A 21,550-nucleotide genomic window follows, 5' to 3' on the forward strand; every position below is an offset into this window, starting at 1 on the left:
ATTTGACCATTCTTTCCACTTCTTTTTCCATTTCTGCCTTTTCTTTTTCTCTTCAGACTGGGTCTGGAAGAAGCAGCTGGGATAAGCACCATAAGTTGCCCAATAGCTGCAGAGTGACTGAAATTAGGGCCGATGGCAACCCTGACTATGTCTAGACCCTGTGCCCTCTGGGTTGGCAGCAGTAAACTCCTATACTTTGTTTCTCTTCCCTTTGTCTTAGATCTTCTTTTTCATGGTAATGCCAGAAACTAAGTCCTTTGTATGTTCCCCGTGTTTGAATGATTTAAATTCTCCTGAAGAAATTCAATGTAAAGATAATTTGTATGTAAAACATTTATTAAATTCTGAACTTTAATTTCCTCATTGGTAAAATGTGAGAATGTAGCTATTAGCATTGCATTTGGTCACCAATACAAGTCAATAATAATTAAAAAAAAACTACTGATGACTCGGTGTTACTATTCATTATATTAAAAATTTTGATACGGAAGTGTTTTCTTGTGAAAGATTCCAAATCTTTCTACCATATTCAACAATAAATATGCTCAGCCTGTAGAGTTAGCAGCTTTTAATCTGTGTTCCCAAAGCATCTTGTATTAGAAGAACATATTTCTTCAGCGCATTTATCAAAATGTATTGTAAGTACTTATTTTTAGTTTCTTCTTCTTTACTAGTTTTTGAGCTCCTCAAGGACAAATTCCATCATTTATTTACTTCTGTATCCTTAGGATACTAATGCAATGCCTGACACACAGTAGGTGTTCAGAAAATGCTTGTTGAGTGAGTAAAGAGAAGCACTCAGGCTCAAGAAAACACTGAGTAGTTATGGCAGCCAACACAAGGCTCCTCAGTTTAAGACCCACACATATTCTGGACTATGAGTTTGGGCTTTCCAAATTACAAAGAAATGATAATCAGCTTTGTCCTCCTCCTGTCTGCCTTATAACTCATGCTGCTGTGGGTTAGAAGTCTTGGCAGGGAGAAGGCAAAAAGCCATTCTGTCAAACTTGGCATCTTGCTGTAAATTTGGATAGTGGGTCTACTCAGTTAAAAAAAAAATGTGAGGCAATCTGGGCTTTCTCTTCTCTTTGTTGGAGTAAGAAAGTTTGTAACATTTTTTTTTCAGGCTTTATTTTACTCCCTCTGTTATAAGAGAATAGAGAAATCAACTTTGATGGGAACTTACATTAAGCTGGTGCTCTACAGCTATGTGGCCATTTGCTACAGAGAGAATTGTCTGCAAGAAACTTTTTTAGGATTCAGAGGTTTCTGCACATACACACTACAATGGTTTTTGGTTTAATAGTGATTCCAAAGAAAGCACAACTTACATATGCATTCATTTAATAAATATTTGTTATGATTCAAATAAATTAGGTCAAGATTTTCCTCTACAGTGACTTTTGGAGATAAAGCACCAAGTAAGCTAAAAAAAATCCTGGTCTGTAGAGCTTTAGCAGATATTCAATTCTTCTTTGCCAGTGTAGAATCAGATATTGCAAATAAGATTCCTAGAATCCATCAGGGGTCACATCCTAGGGCCTTGGCAGGTAGCAGTGAGCTGTACTAGATGATGTGAGGGGGCGGGAAGCAAATGTTGTCCTCTGCACCACACATGCTCCACCTCAAATGTGTTTATGCTCATCTTGCTGACTTGGTAACTGAACTCAAACAGAGCCTGTCCGCTTGATTTTCTCCTTTTTCTTAATGATTTTCAAAAGGTAATAGGAAAATTGCAAAAAAAAAAGGAACAAATGAAGAAGAGAAGATACCCCCTAAGTAGTTTTTAAACAATTCATTTGGAAAGCTTATGCACAGCTGTATACAAGTCTGAAGGCCATTACCTGTTCCTCTCAGGATAAAATTTCCACTTCCTGTTTACTGCATTTATCTTCTCTGCTTGGCAAGAGAAAATCATTCTGCTTTGCCTTGCAGGAGATCAGAGACCAGTTTTCATCTCAGCTGCTTTCACTGAGCTCATACCACCACCTAGTAGGGCTTTGGGCATGTAGTGTTCAGTCAATATTTGTATACTTTACTCAGTGGTGTTATTTTCCCCGTAGTAATCAACACAAGACCAAGTTATCTGAATCAGTGATATCTGCGATAGGGTCTTTAGAAACAGTGTCTAGGAAGATTCTAGGTATCTTTAGTAGAATGGCATACCATACCAGGTCACAGCCATTTTTTCACATTAGATGTTACTCTTTCAAACCCCCCAATTCACATATACTTGCTCTGATCTTTACCATCCCTGATGACTACTTGTGGTGCTTTGTAAAGTAGAGTGACTCATTAGGTTCCAGTTCTGACACTATGTGACCTCAGAAAAATTATTTAACTTCATTGGACATTTATTTCTTTATCTGTACAACAAGTAGGTTGGAAGAGATTATCTCTAAAATTAGAATGGCTGAGATTTTCTCTGGGTACTAATATCACTCTGTCAGAAAGCTCTGCCTGGAACGCTGCGCTTATAAAAATTGAGAGGCCGCATTCTGGCTCAGAAAATGAATATCTGAGTTGACTACGGTGTCTGTCATCCAGGTGGAAGGGTGAGTTTGCAGATTGAATATTATGCATATACCAGCTGCGTTCTGACTCTTATTACCTGCGTAGCCATGGTCAAGTTGCTGAATTGGTTTTCTCATTTGTAAATGAACATAATGTTAGTACCTAACTTGTGAAGATGTAGTGAGAATTAAATATGATGACACATATAAAGCATTTAAAACAGTGACTCGAACATAATATATACTCAATAAATGTTAGCTATTATTATTTTTGTTGTTAATGTTACATATCAATTACATACCTAAGATATCTTCCCTCTTTGATATTTAATTATAATAAGCCAATACTTGCACTTGATGAAAATTACTGGACCAGCCTTAATGTATGTATCAAAATATTTGATTTTGGCTAATCTGTTAAGGAGTGTCATTAGACATCCTGAAAAAAATGGCATAGATGATAGAGGCTCTGTTCATCCCTCTGGCGACCAAATCAAAGTTGTAACGGACATAAGGAGCAGCAGCAAGGAAAAATTGCCCGGGATCTAGATGAACAAGCCATACAAATAGAGAGAAATCCGAAAAATCACCCCGCAGCAGCAGAAGGTAGGACAGGGTGAGGACATGGGCTGTTTGGAGTGGCTGAGTGAGACGGAGGCTGCGGCAGCAGCAGAAGCCTCTTAAAGGGGCTGCTTCTGTGAGCGGATTTTTGCGGTGATGGACCTGCTGGCTCCGAGCACCAGTGCCGATTCAGCTGCACATAGAGGGCACCAGGGACTTACAGGGAGACATTGTAGGAGTGAGGAACGAGGCAAGAGTCACTCTGTGCAGAAGTGCCAGGGGTATCCATTGTTCCCATTGTTGAGTCCTCCCACTACCAGAACGCCCGACACAGAGCCACCATAGCCTTGACGTCATTAAACTGGGTAACAGAGGTCGCTCCACCCAGAGGATTCCCTGAAACTCCCCCTCCCCCCACTCACGGCCCCACCCAAGCCATATCCAGGTATATCCTCCCCGAGTCAGGTGCTCCTTGCTGAGCAGTGCTTAGACTCACAGTGAAGGCAGCTGGCTTCGGTTTCTGGTGTGGCCTTTTGAGGCAACTATAAGCACAGCATCTGTGGATTGCTTGCTGAATCTTAACAGGTGGCCCTGGAAGTGCAGAGGCTTGGGCTAAATTTGGCCTGCAGCTTAACTCTTCTCAAAACTGCGCCACTGGACACCTACTTTATAAATCCACACTAATAAGACTGGGAGACTTAGGAGCTTTGCTTAGTACATAGAAACAGACATGGAAAGGCAGCCAAAATAGGAAGACAAAGAAGCAGAAACCATATGAGAGAAGAGAAAAGAGATCCAGATATAATGGAGTTAAGTAATCTAACAGATGCGGAGTTCAGAACACTGGTTATAAAGATGCTCAATGGACTTTTGAGAAGTATAGATAAATTCAGTGAGAACTTCAACAAAGAGATAAAAAAAACATAAAAATGGAAATTATAAAAGAGAACCAGTCTGAAATGAAGAACACATTATCTGAGATGAGAAGTATTTTAAATGGAATAAACAAAGGAATAAACAAAGTGAATAAAGAAGAGGATCAAACACACTATGCAGAGGATGGGAAAGCCAAGGACATACACTCAGAATGGCAAGAAATAAGATGCTAAGACTATAAAAATAATTTAAGGAGCATATGGGACACTATTATGGGTCCAAATATCCATCTGATTGGCATAACTGAAGAAAATCAAGATGTTGAATAGCTATTTGAAGAAATAATGATGGATAATGTCCCTGACTTGGTGAAGGAAATGGACATAAAACCCAGGAAGCTCAGAGAATTCCAAAAATCAGGGATCCAAAGAAGCCCACACAAAGACACATCATAATTAAAATGCCAATGGTTAATTACAAAGAAAGAATATTAAAAGCAGAAAAAGAAAATCAGATAATCGCCTACAAGGGAATACCCATAAGACTGGAAGCTGATTTCTCAAAAGAAACTATGCAGGACAGAAGGGCTTGGCAAAAAATATTCGATGGGATGAAGACCCAGGATCTACAACCAAGAATAATTTATCCAGCAGAGGTATCATTTAGAGTTGAAAGACAGATAAAGAGTTTCCCAGATGAAAATAAGCTAAAGGAATTTATCACCACCAAGCCAATTACAGGAAATGTTGGAGGGACTTCTTTAAGAAGAAAAAACATGTATCAAAAACAGGAACAAAGAATGGTTAACAACTACATTCCTATCAAGAAGTAGCTTAAATGGAAAAGAATGAAGTGCTCCAACCCAAAGATAGAGTATCTAAAAGGATAATAAAACAAGACCCCTACATATGAAAAGGAAGGGGATGGAAAAAGATATTGCTTTGATGGACCTAGAAGGTATTTAAGTCAGACAGAGAAAGATAAACACTATATGATTTCACTTATATGTGGAATCTAAGTAATAAAGAGAGCAAACTAACCAAAAACAGACTCACAAATATAGTGGACAATTTGGTGATGGACAAAGGGGAGGGGGGTTTGGGGAGCTTGGAGAATGGGGTGAAGGGTTAAAGAAGTACAAATTAGTAGCTGATGGATGGTCACAGGGATGGGGAACACGGCATAGGGAATGTAGTTAGCATTAATACATTGTTAGGTGGAGGGTCAGGGGAAAGAAGGAGCAATTGGGGGGATCGTTTTATGAAATATATAGATGTCTAAATAAATTTAAAAATATTTATTTTTTAATAAATTTAAAAATTAATTTATTTTTTAATAAATTTAAAAAATAAATTTAAAAAATTAGTGGTTTGCTCCTGGGGATCAGGAACAATCATTCTTTATAGGAGTTTGCAAATAGGCTAATACTATTTCTGAGTCAAATGACTGCCAGGTAATGATAAATGCAATTGGGATTCATTTTTTTCTGCTTTTCATTTATTTATTAACACAAAATATATAATTAGTAAATATCTACTATGTTCAAGATCCTATTGTAGATACTGGAGATGCAGTTGCATTTAAAACAGACAAGATTCCTGGGGGCAACAGGCAATAAATAAGCAGACAAACAAAGAAAAAGGTCAATCTCAAGTAGTAATAAGTGCTATGATGACAATAAAAGAGTAATATGATATGGGGTACTTTACACTGGGTGGTCAGGAAAGGCTTCTGTGGGAACAAATATTCAAGCCGAATCCTGATTCATAAGTAGGAATCAACTACTTGAGGATGAAAGGAAGATTGTTCCAGTCAGTGGGAACAACATATGCAAAGGCCTGTATTGGATGCTTGGTAAAATCCAGGGACAGAAAGAAGCCCAGTGTAGTTGGAGTGGAGTTAGCATGGAGAAGGATGGTAAGGGCTAAGATGAGGAGTAAGTAGAGTCTGAAGATTTTGGGGCATCGTAGGTCCTGGTAAGAAATTAAGATTTTCCTCCAAACATTTTGAGAAGCCATTTGAATGTTAGGTGCAGGAAAGTGACACAATCAGATACATTTTTTGAAAAGAGCCCTCTGGTTTCTTTGTGGCAAATGGATTTAAGTGGACAAAAGTGTAATCAGCTTAAGCAGTTGCCATTTATCCAGGTAAGAGCTAAAGGAATTTAGAAGGTGAAAAGAATGGATGGATTTGGGATATGTTTCAGAGGTGCAGGTGAAAATGTTTGCTTCAAAAATTGTTTAACATCTAATGTGACAGTTTTCCCAAATATAAAAAATTCTTTAAGGTACCAAGCCCACTATTTCCCTGAGTATTTTCATTAGTCTTTAAGTATTCTGCTTGGTATTCTATAAGCCTGAATGTGTTAATGCAATTTTCCTAAGTATTTGTCTTGGAAAAAAAATGTCACTTTCATGCAGCTCTCACAGTGAGAAACTGAATCAATAGGCACTGCCAAAATAAATGCCATTGCTTGATCTCTTGGAGATGTCACTATAATTTTTATTGTTCTTCCACATGAAATAAATTACTTAAAGTTCACAGCAAGTGATTAAATGCCCATTTAAAATCCTCACTTATTAAAGAGAGAACTTGAACAAACCTGGATTCTTATACCAAAGTACTGTCAAAACTTGCAACATTTCCCGCTTGTCTGGCCCCAGGTGAGTGGGCTCTTACTTCTTACCTTCCTTCAGAGCACTAGAGATTAAACTAATCAACCTGCAATGCTTAACTTTCTCCCCCGCAAATTTTAACCCCAATATATACCTTGAAGTGCCTTTGTTCCTGCTCTCTTGCTTTCAAGATATGCTATCTAGGATTCTCTCATCCTGAAGGAGGGATCAAGAGCTCACGTCCTTTTGCTTCCCATTCAAATAAGTGATGCTACTCTGCTTTTATTGACTTTTCTTATCTGGTCACTTTCACATTTTTCTGCAGACATGTTTTTCCAGTGTAGTTTGACTTTCACTGTGGGAAAGCTTGGCTGTTAATTTGTCCAGAATATATAAAATATAGCTGACTAGTCAGCTAGTTAATCAGTATGTGGATCACATTTATTTATATATATTTATTTATTTTTAATCCCTAGCCTGTCTTCTCTAATGTAAGCAGAAAGGATATTTATTGGAAGAATAATGAGTATGCCTTTAGCATAGAAGGAAAGACTAAGAGACTTAGAAAATGAACAGAGCTGAGGTAAGGTAAATGTTGAAGACCGTTGCTAAAAATCATAGTTTAGAAGAGCTGGTTGGAATGTCCTGCCTGCACCGTCCGCATTGCTGGACCTCAACACCAGCACTGGCCCTGCCGCTTCAGTACTGCTAGACAATGGGTAATACTGCTGATGCCTCCGTAGGCATAGCTGCCACTGTTTCCCAAGATGCTATTCTCTCCGCTGCCTCTGCCACAATCAGGTTGAGATCAGGACTGTCCCTAGATCTCTTTGTCACTATATCCAGATTCAAAGTCCCAGGAGGCAGCATCTCATTGGAAGTGATTAGATTCCTAAACAGGTACATTTGGCTTCTGTAGTGATAGGCAGCTCTGAATCTTCATCTTTAACTCTGGGCTTCTTTAGTGAAAGTGTGTTGGGAGTAACTTTTCTACTTTATGACAACATTAAGTCTCTATTTCTCTGTTTCTCCAACAGTTTTAGTAGGTATCTAATTGACATAATAAACTGCATGTATTTGAAGTGTAGAACTTGATATTTTTAAAAATATGAATCTGACTATGAAACTATAATCACAGTCAAGAAAATCTACATAGTTATCACTCCCAAAAGTTTTCTCCTGACCTTCCTTGACTCTTCCAAAGCAGCCATAGGTTAATTTGGATTTTCTAGAATTGTGTGAAAATGTCATGCGATATATATTGTTTTATATCTGACTTCTTGCATTCGGTGTAACCGTTTCAGATGTATCCATGTTGTTTATATTAATAGTTCTTTTTATCACTGAGTTGCAGTCTAGTATGTGAGTGTGTATGTGTGTAACAATTTGTCCAGTCACCATTTTATGAACATTTGGATTGTTTCTAGTTATTACAAATAAAGATCCTCTGAATATTTGTGTACAAGTTTTCAAATATACATATGTTTTTATTTCTTTTGAGTAAATACTTGGGAGTAGAATGTCTGTGAAATATTGTAGGTATATGTTTAACTTTTTAATGAACTGCAAAATATTTTCCAAAGCAGTTGTACCATTTTGCCGCCAACTATGTACACAAGTTCCAGTTGTTCCATATCACCCGCAACACTTGATATGGCCAAAAATTGGTATAGTCAGGCTGTTACAGCTCTGGAAACATAATTATAGTTCATGACCCAATGGAAAAGAGAGAACGTCTCCTTTATAATACCATATTAAAGTATTAGGAAACAATTCTACCAGTGTGCCAATCATTGTCCTGTGATGTTCTTGGCCAAGAGAAGAGAGATAGTGTAATTGGAAATTACATCATAGCCACAGAAAATGGGAGAGGAAAAGTTCCCTAAAGCATGGCAACTTTATTACCAGAGGAATGGAGAGAGGGAATCTGGGTAAAGAAAACACTAGCTGTTTTAATATCACCTTGAGTTTAAGAAATGTGGAGACTGAGGCAAATCTTAGTAACACTATCTAATGAAGTTTATAGGTAATACACAAAGTAGGCAACCTAAATCTAGCTTTCTGTGTCGCAAGGATCAGGGCAAGAAGGGGCATGCTGGTTCAGAATAAAAGACCTGGAGTGTATAACTCTACCAATGAGGAACCCCTGGCTGACCAAGAAGTGCTCAGTGGGAGGTTATGAGTCCTGGAACAATTCTCTGAGCTAAGGAAAAAACCAATACAGTGGCTTTTTAGTATACCCTGAAAACTTGAGGATGCCTGCTCAGGGTCCATACTTTATCATTTAACAGATGGCTATTATGATTAAAAATTCTGTCAGTGAATCACATACAAACATGGAAAACGGAAAGTTCAAGAAATATTTAATTACCCTCAAATTAAGGCAGCCCTAGTGCTGTATATTCTATCTTTTGTTTTAAGTCTGGTGCTCCTTCAAGAATGTGCTCAGCTAATAGGGATATATAGGGTGTTAAGTTTCCTCAGTACAAGTGATGATTCTAGTGGCTTGGGTAGTATTAAAATAGAAATGTAGATGGTTGTATGGACATTCTAGTTTGTCTTCCGCTTCTGTAAGCCTGATCTTTCCTTGTATTTTTATCTTTAGTGTGGAGATGACATTTTTTAATGTTGATATTAATTTTATTATATAATTGTAGCTTGCCGATGCTTTATAGAAATAAAACTTCATTGCATGATGGAGTAGAGATTGATATGGGATATTGATGCTTCTCAAGTGCTTCGGTACTTAACCAATTAAATTGTTTCCATTTCTTATGAGGTTTGAGTAATTATCTCATGAATCCTAACATGAAATTATTGCTATTATAAAGAAGTATTTCATTGAGAGTTAATGTGATGTTTGAGTTGTGAAACAAAGGAGATGAGAATCATTTAACTTGCAATATTTCAAATGTGCTGGCTTGACATTGAAATGTTTATTCTTCAACTCTATCTTACCCACCTGATTTCTTTCTATCTCATTAAATTGCTGTGATAGACTCACTCACTGGTAAAAGTCTTGTCCGAAAACGTACGAATTGCTAGCACATTCTTTCAGTTATAAACACTCCTTAAAACCAGGATCATGGGCCTTGGCTTCCATTGTTCATTCTTTCATTCCAAAATTCCAAGGCCAGTGTTCTATCATTTGATGAAAACGGTCTTCGATTTCAGGTGCTAGGTGGCAAGACCACAGGGACTGAAAAGATGAGGCCATTTTATTTCATGTACTCTAATGTGCTTGAGTGATTCTCTCATATTTATCCCACAAAACCAGAGGGGCTTCTTTGCTCTGAACTTTAGGTTGCACTAAATAAGAAAGTTAGATCAGAAACAGAAAATGTTTTGCAAATGGGTTTTCTAAAGGAAAACTGCAACTGTAATTACCAGGGAGCTTCTAGGGAGCTCAGCAATCCCTTTGGGAATTCATGAAAAAAATGTTACTTCTATATAATCCATCCCAGGAACATTAGTGAGTAAGGTCTTTATAATAGATCCCTCAGGAATAGAATTTTCTCAGTAAACACCATCAGTAGATCATAGAAAATTTCCATATAAAAGATGAACATTGCAATGAAAGCTTTCTTTGATTCCTTTCATTGAATAATTGAGGATTCTTGTTATCTTGATATGATAACTCAGCTACATTTTTGCAAAAGATATATGTGCTCAAAACTAGAGGAGTCAAAAAAAAGACATTCCCTACGGTCTAGTAGTAAGGATGAGATAAAAACAATCAAATAAACAAGAAACAGAATTATTGCAGTGTGAGAGTAAGAGCACCAAACTGGGATTCAAGACATCTGGGTGAGCCTTTATGCTAGGCTAGTTTTTTGCTGGGTGGCTTTAAGCAGACCAGCTAATCTTTCTGGACCACAAATTCCTCATATATAAAATGTTAGACTAACATTTTGAGATTGGTTTTCTCATGCAATCATATTTCTGAAGGCAGAGATGATACAAAGACTACAAAGACAGTTTCTTTTACTGGTTTGTTCCCATTTCATGTAATTACCATTTTATGATAATTCTTACATGAATTACCAATAGTATCCTATATCCTGGGAACTGATCGTCATCTAGTTAGCTCCTGTTCTGATGTTACCCAAATGGCAATACTGATACTAGTAACGGTCACTGTTTATTGCCTAGGCTGATTTAGATTCTCCACCTTCGTCATGCTTGTAGAACCTGTATCTTCCTTCTCAGCCTCCTCCATAGCCAGAAGTTGTCAGTTAATCAATTCTGATTCATTCAAACGAAAGTTTAGTGGAGTTACCTGGGGAAGTTTTTCTTTCCTTGTGTTTCTCTCTCCCTCTTATTGCTGTTTTAAACACTCACATGATGATGCCTGAACCTGAGGCCACCATCTTGTTTCATGCTGAGCCACTGAATCTACTAGTGGTCAACTACTTTTAGACTTCCTGTTGTATAAAACAGACAGACAAAAAAACCCGACTAATCTTCCACTGCTGCAAATTGGGTTTTATATTACTTGTATTTTAAACTACTCTTAACTGATACAGCACATTATGAAGCTATATATATAACTTCATTATCTGAAGATAATTGGTGCTGAAAAGGCCAGTTAAGGTGAAACCTTATAAAGCAGGGACATCAACATCATAGTGAATGAGGATAAAATGTATAATTGAGATTTTATCTTGGAAAATGAAATTAAAATTGTTGAAAATAATTTAATTAATACTTTACATTTAGGTTATAATTATAACTACAGGCAATGATCCCATTATGGCTTTTTAAACAGCTTTATAGAGGTATAATTGACATGTCGCAAAATTTACCTATTATAAATGTATAGTTAGATGGTTTTTAGTAAATTTATACAGCTGTACAATTATCACCACAATGGTTTTAGAACATTTCTGTCACCCTAAAAAGTTCTCTCATGCATGATTTTTAGTCAGTCTCCATTCTTGCCCCAACACCCAAACAATCACTAATTGGCTTTCTGTATCTATGGCCTTTTCTAGAAATTTAATATCAGTGGAATCATACAATATGTAGTCGTTCGTGTAAGTCATTTAGTATAGTGTTTTTGAAGTACATTCATGTTGTTGCATGAATTAGTAATTTGATCTTTTGCTGAACACTAATCCATTGTTTGGATATATTACATTTTTTACTCATTCACCAGTTCACAGATATTTGAACTGTTTCCATTTTTTGAGTAATGAAAAAAACTGCTATAAACATTGGTGAACAAATCTTGGTGTGGACATGTGGTTTTGTTTCTCTTGGGTAACTACCTAAGAGTGATGATAATGGATCACATGGTAAATATATATTTAACAATTTTGAAAATTACCTTTTTTTCAAAGCGGCTGTACCAATTTGCATTTCCACCAGCAATGGATGAGTCTTCTAGTTTTTCCACATGCTTCTCAACCCCTGTGATTGTCCTTTTTAGGGACCTTCTTATAAGTGTATAGTGTTGTCTCATTGTAGTTTTAATTTTCAATTCCCTAATGTCTAATAGTATTGAGAAACTTTTCATGTCATTATTGTCCATTTGTAAGTAAATTTTTTCCTATTTTAAAATTGATTTTTTTCTGTATTATCAAGTTGTAAGGGATCTTTATACATTTATACAAAATATACAACATGTATTAGATTTATGATTTGAAAATATTTCCCCGTTTTCTTAATGGTGTCTTTTGCAGTGCTTGTGTTTTTTTAAATAATGTTCAATTTATCAACATTTTCTTTTATAATTATACTTTTAGTGTCATAGCTAAGAAATCTTTGTCTAACCTAAGTTCAGAAAGATTTTCTCCAATATTTTATTCCAAAAATTATATAATTTTAGCTTTTTCACTTAGGTCTGTGATCTGTTGTGATCTTATTTTTTTGTGTGGTGTGAGATAAGGATTTAAGTTATTTTTTTAATTATGGATATCCAGTCATTCCAGCAGTTTGTTGAAAAGTCTATTCTTTTACCATTGAATTTCGATGGCACCTTTGTTAAAAATAGATTATTCATAAATATAAGACTATATTTCTAGACTCTTGATTCTGTTTCATTGATGTAAATGTTTTGATGCCACCACTCTGTGAAATCTGGTAGTATGTCTTTCAATTTTATTATTTTAAAAAATTATTTTAAAAATTTAAAAAAGGTTTTTTGCATTTTCATATAAATTTTAAGACCAGCTTGTGAATTTCTACAAGAAAGCTTCATGTGGTTTTGATAGTGATTGAATTAAATTATAAATCATTTTTGGGGAGAATTGGCATCTTAAAAATATTTGGTCTTCCTATTCTCTGCTTTATGTCTCTTGATTTATATAAATCTTTAAAAATTTCTTAGTAACACTTTGTAGTTTTTGATGTACAGGCTTTACACTTTAAAAAATTTTATTTTCTAAACACTTAAATTCTTATTTCGAATGCTATTTTCTTGATTACACTTTTGGATTTTTCTTTTCTAGTATACAGAAAGGTAATATGAATTGACCTTGTGTCTTGCTACCTTCTTAAATTTGGTTATGGGCTCTAGCAGGTTTTGAGTAAATTCCTTAGGATAGTCTACATACAGGATCATGTTGTTTGCCAATAAAGACAATTTTGCTTCTTCCTTTTCAAAATACATGCCTACAGTGCCTTGCCTGACTTCACCTCTGAAAGCCTCCCTGATGTCACATCTGTCCACTCTCCAGGCACATGACCTTTCTTTCCATAAAGCTCATCCACCCTCATTTCTATCTCAGAGTATTTGAACATGTTATTCCTCTTTTCTGCAACACTCACTACCCAAATATTTCATGGCTGCCTCCTTTCATCACTTTCATCCTTCATGTCTCAAGTCAAAAATCATAACTTCAAAGTGAACTTCTCTGAGAAAGTCCCCTCCACTACAACCATTCCATATCATTCTATAAACTATTTTATTCAGAGCATTTAAAACCCCTAGATAATCTTGTCTTTTTACACATTTATTTTCTGTCTCCCAACCCTCATCTTGAGTATAATTTCCTTAAATAAAGCAACCTTGCCTATCTTTTTCACTGTTCAGTGTCGGTGCTGAGAATAGTGCCTGCCTCATAGTAGGTGTACTTTTTTTCTTTTTCTTTTTACTGTATGACTGACAAAAGAAAGAAAATGAGAAAGCTTTAAAGCATACAAACAAAAACTCTTCAAGAGAGTGACTTTCATACTTTTAGTCATTACTGTAAAATGGAATGGAAATTATCACAGGGATTAACTGTTCTAAAGGGAAGAAAGGGCATTAAATAAAAGTAACCTGACACATTTTGATTATGTGTTGCCATTTTGAAACACAACAGGATATAATATCTTAGTGCACTCATGCATGATCATGGGGATTGTCTGTCACATCCTGGAGTTTGAGAGAGGGATATTCAATTGCATCTGTGCAGAGACTTCTTGTGAATTAGTTTGGGAATTAAGAGTGCAAGTTCTAATCCTGCAAGTTTCTGTAACCAGCTTGTGACATATGGGTCTGGGGACTGACCTTTGTTCTTTTGACCTGTGCCCATCATCTTCTGGCTGCTCAGCTTGAAGCTCAAACGAAGTATCACCAGCATGGAATGCAGTGCTATAAGGCTAATGGAGCTGACACAGAGCCGTGGGGACCACTCTGGCACGCCGTAGCATCCACTGTTGGGCCTGCCAGATTATTTACTAGTTTCCTTGGTGTCATTGTCTTGACAAGTAACTCTGGGAATTCAGTGCATTTTTCCCTTTCAGCTAGACGCTGCCAGAATATTTGACTCTCAGGATGTGTCAGGCAAAGTCTGTAATTAAATGGCTCAGCATTTCTGTTTGTCAGGGTGATATAAAATAAGGGGAAAAAATGTTTGCTTTGTGAAGCCCTGCCATAAAACCTTCAGGAAGGATTATACATCATCAGGCCTTTGGCTCCCGAAGGAAAATGCTCTGAAAGACAAAACATCTTTAGTGTCAATTTTGAACCAGGAGAAAATTGAATGAAATGAAGTTTGACATATGGAATGGTTTTCATAAGTTGTTTGAAATGTGAATCACAAGAAAGGTCACTTCGAGGATATGGCAAAAGATCAGCTGGGATGCTTCTCATAATTTGAATAGGGCCCAGAGCTGACTTACCATTAAATGCTCATGGGTCATACCATGCATGGACCATGTTCAGTTAAGGAAGAGCTGGATCCATTAGTCATTTGGGATTGCAGAGTTGGGGTTTGTGTTACTGTTGCTTCCACAGAAAGGGAGGCTGAACCTAGCTTGGAAAACATGTTGGAAGACTGTCTCTACCTTCATTTACCTAAGCCTGTCACTTGAAAACAAGTCTTTCACCAAATACTTCCATCCATACAGTTTCTAAAAATTCTCCTACACTAGCAACTTTAGTACATGCAGCTAAAAACATAATGAAATATGACTAGCACAATTGCATCTTCCAGTCATATTAGAAATTCAGTCTATAAAATTAACATTAATATGCTATGATGAAACATAGTTATGACACCAAACCAAAGATCATAAGAAGAGTATATTTCTCAGAAACTATGGTCATATATACATTTTGGGGTGTTAATAAATCAATATGATGAACATACAATCTCGTAAAGTATCCATAGTTGGCTAGCTTCAGTTCTAGATTCAATTTACAGCATGGAAGAGTTACTTCCGATTCTTTTTTTTTTTTAAAAAGAAATTCGGGCTTTCCCAGCCTTATACCATGCGTCTATGGATTAAACTAAATCATCCTCTTCCTCATAGCCTTCTCCCCCATTCTTGATCCTCAGTTTCCCCAAATATACAATAATATGAAGATGCATTTCTATTGTCTTGCAATTTATGAAAAGTTAGAATGAAAGCAATGACAAGGCCAGCATAGTAGCTCCCACTCTTAACTCACAACCTCAGCAAAAGTAAGAAGAGTGAATGCATCTTCCCTGGGAAGATATAGCTGGAAAGGCTAGATTTCTTCCAACATGTTGGACATAAAAAAATAAAAGAGAGCTTTTCATTTTACATTTTTGGACATGTGTCACTGTCCCCTCCCCTAATGTCTCAACCATTATAGTAAGTACAATAATGGATTGTACTTCCTTTTTGAATTGATAGTATGTCGACCTGAGATTCATAGAAGATAATTGGCCCTCCGGGTGAGAGAGCAGCCCATCATCACAAGGAGCACCAGCAAGAAAGATGCAAACGTACAGGAGCAGATTCGCTTCTTATCAGAGGTCCTCTGTGTTCCACTTCCTGGGCTTTTCCTGTAGTATCTAGGGCAACGCTGTGTGAGAGCTTCTCTGGTTGTGTTTCAGCCTCCCATGCAGAGCACATGCTAATCCTGAGTGGATATAAAGCACCAAGACCTTTAGTATTAGTCACGCTGATCGATTGTAATGGAAAAAGAGAAACACACATTTGGCACAGTGTGACATAAGGTACATCCACTATTGGAGCTGCTGGTAAGGAGGTCAGAGCGTTCCCTACATGCTCCTCTCCTAAGAAACCTGTCCTCTTTTAATGGAGTCTATATTCTAGGTAGAGTAAACATAGGGTGGAAAAGGAAGGGGGTCACTGGCCTGCTGGCTGGAGCGATCAGGTCATCTTTGGTTGTCTACATGGAGAAGGATGTCACAGCCATATCACATTCTCTGTTGCATTCCTTAAGAGAAATTGAGTTACTGTAGAGTGGCTTTATTGTGCCCTAGTAATAATGAATACCACTCGCTAAACATGGAAGCTAAGCATTTTCCATGTATGATCCCATTTCCTCCTTATAGAGAATCTTGGCCTTGTACCTACATGGCCTGAGCCTACCTCCAACATTAATCCCGGTGCCTTCCCCTGACCATGCTCTGGATGGGTTGATCTTTCTTGAACATGCCTCTTTCCCTCTTTTTCTATATCCTCCTCTCTTTTCTCTCATAGTCTTGGTACTCAACATTCTCTTAGCTTAGAATGTTTTCTGGACATCTTTGCATAGCTGATTTCTTATTTTTCTGTCATTTCTCAAATATTATCTTTTTAGAGAGGACTTTCTGGACCAACTGGTCTACAGTCATCTCTCACCTCAGCATCACTTATTACTACATATCCTGTTACTTTCCCTTATAGCACTTTCCACAGAGTGAAATTGTGTTATTTATCTACTTACTTTACTTGTCTGTCTTCTTCCCCATAATATAAACTCTATTAGGAGAGAGGGTTTATCTGTCTTCTACCTTGTTGTTATACTAGTGCCACAAACATGTCATGCACATAGTATCTGTTCATCCAACATTCATGGAAAAATAAATCTGCAAATTAGTATAATTATTGTCACTGAATGAGTTAGTAAATTGTGTTTTAGAGATGCCAACTAACTTGCCTATAATGCCTAAATAGCAGTGATAGGATTTGAACCTAGGCTTGCTTAGATTAGTTCTAGTTGTAAAGGTTGACTGCAGAGCTAAGAACCTCTTTTCCCTCAAAATTACCTTACAATTTCTTCAGGAAATTTAACTTATTCATATAGCTTCTCTGCTGAAAAAAATATGATCAACAGTTAATCATTTATCTAGACAATTTCTGAATTCTCAGAGCTCTATCTAGACAATCATTTTTCTATGACTTGCCATTTAAAAAAAATAAACAAGCAAATGAATTTAAAAACACAAACAAACAGAAAAAACTCTCCCCTCCTAAATTTTGCTTCTAGGATTTGTAAAACCCAAACCATCTTTTTTGTTGTTTTGTTTATAACAACAGCTTTATTGAGATTTAGTTCACATACTATAAAATTTACCCTTTTAAAATGTACATTTCAGTGGTTATTAGTATATTCACAGTTGTGCAAACATCACCACTAACTGCTGAATATTTTCATCATCTCATAAAGCAATCCCACACCCATTAGCAGTTTCTCTCCATTTGCCTTCCCCCAGTGCCACTGATCTACTTTCTGACTCAGTTCTGGATATTTAATATACATGGAATATGCCATATACATGGAATCATATGATATGGGCCTTTTGTGTCTGGCTCCTTTCATATTGTATGTTTTCAAGGTTTATCTATACTGTAACATGCATCAGTATTTCATTCCTTTTCTATGATGAAATAATGTTGCCTATACCACATTTTGTTTATGCATTTATCAGTTGATAAACCTTTAGATTGTTTCCATTTTGGGGATATTGTGGATAGTGCTGCCATGAACATTTGTATAAAAGACTTTGTGTGAACATATGTTTACAGTTATCTTAAGTATATACTTAGAAATGGAATTGTGGGGTCATATGGTAATTCTGTTTAACTTTGTAAGATCACGGCAAGGCTGTCCACTATCGCCACTGTTATTCAATACAACACTGGAGGTCCTAGCAAGTTCATTCAGGCATCCAAATAGGAAACAAAGAAGTCGAACTCTGATTATTTGTGGATGACATGATTCTCTATATAGAAAACACTAAAGACTCCACAAGAACACTACCAGAAACAATAAGCAAATATAGTAAAGTCTCTGGATACAAAATCAATGTTCAAAAATCCATAGCTTTCCTATACTCTAATAATGAAGTGTCAGAAAAAGAAGTGGAAAAAATAATTCCTCTTGCAATTGCAGCAAAAAGAATAAAATACCTAATGAAACATGTGAAGGACCTATATAATGAAAACTATAAGTCTCTATTAAAAGAAGGCAAAGAAGATACAAAGAAATGGAAATATATTCTGCGTTCTTGGATTAGAAGAATCAACATAGTTAAAATGACTTTATTATCTAAAGCATCATATAGATTTAATGCAATCCCAGTCAAAATCTCATTGGCATTTTTGAAAGAAATAGAACAAAAAAATTATCTGATTTGTATGAAAGAACAAAAGACCCCGAATCGCCAAAGCCAGCCTGAGAAAAAAGAACGAAGCTGGAAGCATCACTCTGCCCGACTTCAAATTATACTACAAAGCAACAGTAATTCAAAATGGCATAGTATTGGCAGCAAAACAGACACATGGACCAGTGGAACAGAATCGAGAATCCAGAAGTAAACCATATTTATATGAGCAAATAATTTTTGACAAAAAAGCCAAAAACATACTGTGGAGAAAGGAGGGTCTTCAATAAATGGTGCTGGGAAAACTGGAAAGTCACCTGCAAAAGAATGAAACTAGACTGTTGTCTATTACCACACACCAAAATTAACTCAAAATAGATTAAGGACCTAAATATAAGACCTGAAACAATAAAATGAATAAAGAAAACATAAGAATTAAATTGAAGGTCCTTGGACTTAAAGAGTATTTTATGAATTTGACCTCAAAAGCAAGGGAAGTAAAAGCTAAAATAAATGAATGAGACTACATCAAACTAAAAAGTTTCTGCTCCACAAAAGAAACCATCAAAAAGGTAAAGAGACAACCATCCGGATAGGAAAATATATTCGTAAGCAATGCCTCCAATAAGGGCCTAATATCCGAAATATATGAAGAATTCATATGACTCAATAACAACAAAAAAACAAATGATCCAATCTAAAAAATGGGCAGAGGACCTGAATAGACACTTCTCTCCAGAGGACTTACAAATCACCAACAAATATATGAAAAGATGCTCAACATCGCTAGCTATTAGGGAAATGCAAATCAAAGACACAATGAGATACCATCTCACACCTATTAGAATAGCTATAATCAACAGAACAAGTGATAACAAATGTTGGAGAGGATGCAGAGAAAAAGGAACCCTCATACACTGTTGGTAGGATTGCAAGTTGGTATAGCCACTATGGAAAACAGTATGGAGGTTCCTCGAAAAACTAAGAATTGATCTACCATATGATCCAGCAAACCTTCTACTGGGTATTTATCCCAAAGACTTGAAAACCAATATCCGAAAAGATATTTGCACAGTGATGTTAACATCAGCATTATTCATGGTGGCTAGGACATGGCAGTAACTGAAGTATCCTACAATAGATGATTGGCTAAAGAAGCTGTGGCACATATATACAATGAAATATTACTCAGCCATAAGAAGAGATGAAATACTGCCGTTTGAGACAACATGGATCTAGAGATAATCATGCTAAGCGAAATAAGCCAGACAGAAAAAGTTGAAAATCACATGATATCACTTACATGTGGGATATAAACCTAAAAGCAACAGACAAACAGAGACTCATGGACATGGACAATATTCTAGAATTTTCCAGAGTGTAGGGGGGAGGTGAGAGGGGGAAAGTAGACGGGATAAAAGGGGTCAAATATGTGATGACAGAAAGAAATCTAACTATGGGCAGTGAACACACAATGTAAATATATATATGTCTTACTGTTAAAATGTACATCTAAAACTTACTGGATTTCGTTCACCAATGTCACCAAATAAATAAATAAATAAAATAATAAAATAATGTTAAAAAAATAAAAATAAAACAGTAAAGTAAATACATACAGCCAGAGAGGAGAGGGTTTAGAGGGCTGGGAGAAATGGGTAAAGGGTTAAAGAAGTACAAATTAGTAGTTGATAGATGGTCATGAGGATGGAGAGCACATCACAGGGAATGCAGTCAGCAGTATCGTTATGACTAGGTATAAAGAAAGAGTAATCAGGGAGATAATTTCAAAACTATATAAATGTCTAACCAATGTACTATATACTTGAAACTCATAATAAAATTAAATTTAAAAAAAAGGAAAATGCGAAACCATTTTCTAACATGACTGCACCATTTTCTATTTCCATCAACAATGTATGAGGGTTTCAATTTCTCCACATCCGCACCAACACATTTATTATTCATGTGCTTGATGATAGCCATCCTGGTAGGCAGGAAGAGGTATCTCATTGTGGTTTTCTCTTGCATTTCCCTAATAACTAACGATTTTGAGCATCTTTTCATGTGTTTATTGACCATTTGTATGTTTTCTTTGGAGATATATCTGTTAAATATATTCTGGTTTTAAATTAGGTTGTCTTTTATTTTTGAGTTTTAAGAATTACTTATAAACTCTGAATAAAAGTTCCTTATCAAGTAAATGATTTGCAAAAATTTTCTCCTATTTTGTGAGCTGTCTTTTCACTTTCTTAGCGATGTCCTTTGAAACACAAAGTTTTTTGTTCGTTTTTTTAAATTTTGATGACGTTCAATTTTTCTATGTTTTATTGTGTTGACTAGATTTTGGTGTCATACCTCAGAAGCTATTGCTTAATCCAAAATCACAAAGCTTTACACCTATTTTTCTTCAAAGAATTTTGTAGTTTTAACTCTTCCATTTATGTCATGACCCATTTTTAATTAATTTTTGTATAATGATATGAGGTAAGAGTACAATTTTCTTTTCTTTTCTTTTTTTTTTTTTTTTTTTTTTTTTTTTTTTTTTTTTTTTTTTTTTTTGCCTATGAATATCTCATTGACCCAGCCTCATTCGTTGAAAAGACTGTTCTTTCACCATTGAATTGTCTTGATACCTGTGTCAAAAATCATTTGACCATAGAAGTAAAGGTACAAAACTATTTCTTATCACTGTATCTTCAGAAATCATCTGACTTTTAGAGAAGTAAGTTTCAGATCCTGATCCTGAGAATCTCAAACCACACTCTTTGGACATCAAACTGTTTCAGGTTCTCAAATTTTGTCTTAGGCTGGATTCTCCCAGAAGCAGATTCTAAGACCAGGATCTAAGTGCAGGTTGCTTACTTAAGAGGTGTAGGAAACATTGGTTGAAACTGGAAAAGGAACACATGGAAGATAATGAAGAAAACAAGGAGTGTATTATTAATTTACCCCCTCTACCCCCAGCGTGTGTGACTGAGAAATAACTAAAATGTTGCTCCAAGTTATGCTACCTAAGAGATAGCAACCTTGAGTGTTACGTAAGTCCTGATCCTCATTGCCTGAGGATATTAATTCTCTGGAACTTTCAGCCTGGGTGTACAGGAGAAGTGCAGTTCTTTGCAGTGTTTGAGGAAGCTTTTAGGCACAGAGATGCAGATATTGGCAGTTAGAAGAAGCTGGAGCACAGCAA

Source organism: Pteropus medius, unplaced genomic scaffold, assembly GCF_902729225.1.
Source record: "Pteropus medius unplaced genomic scaffold, Ma_sr-lr_union100, whole genome shotgun sequence".
Classification (NCBI taxonomy): Eukaryota; Metazoa; Chordata; class Mammalia; order Chiroptera; family Pteropodidae; genus Pteropus; species Pteropus medius.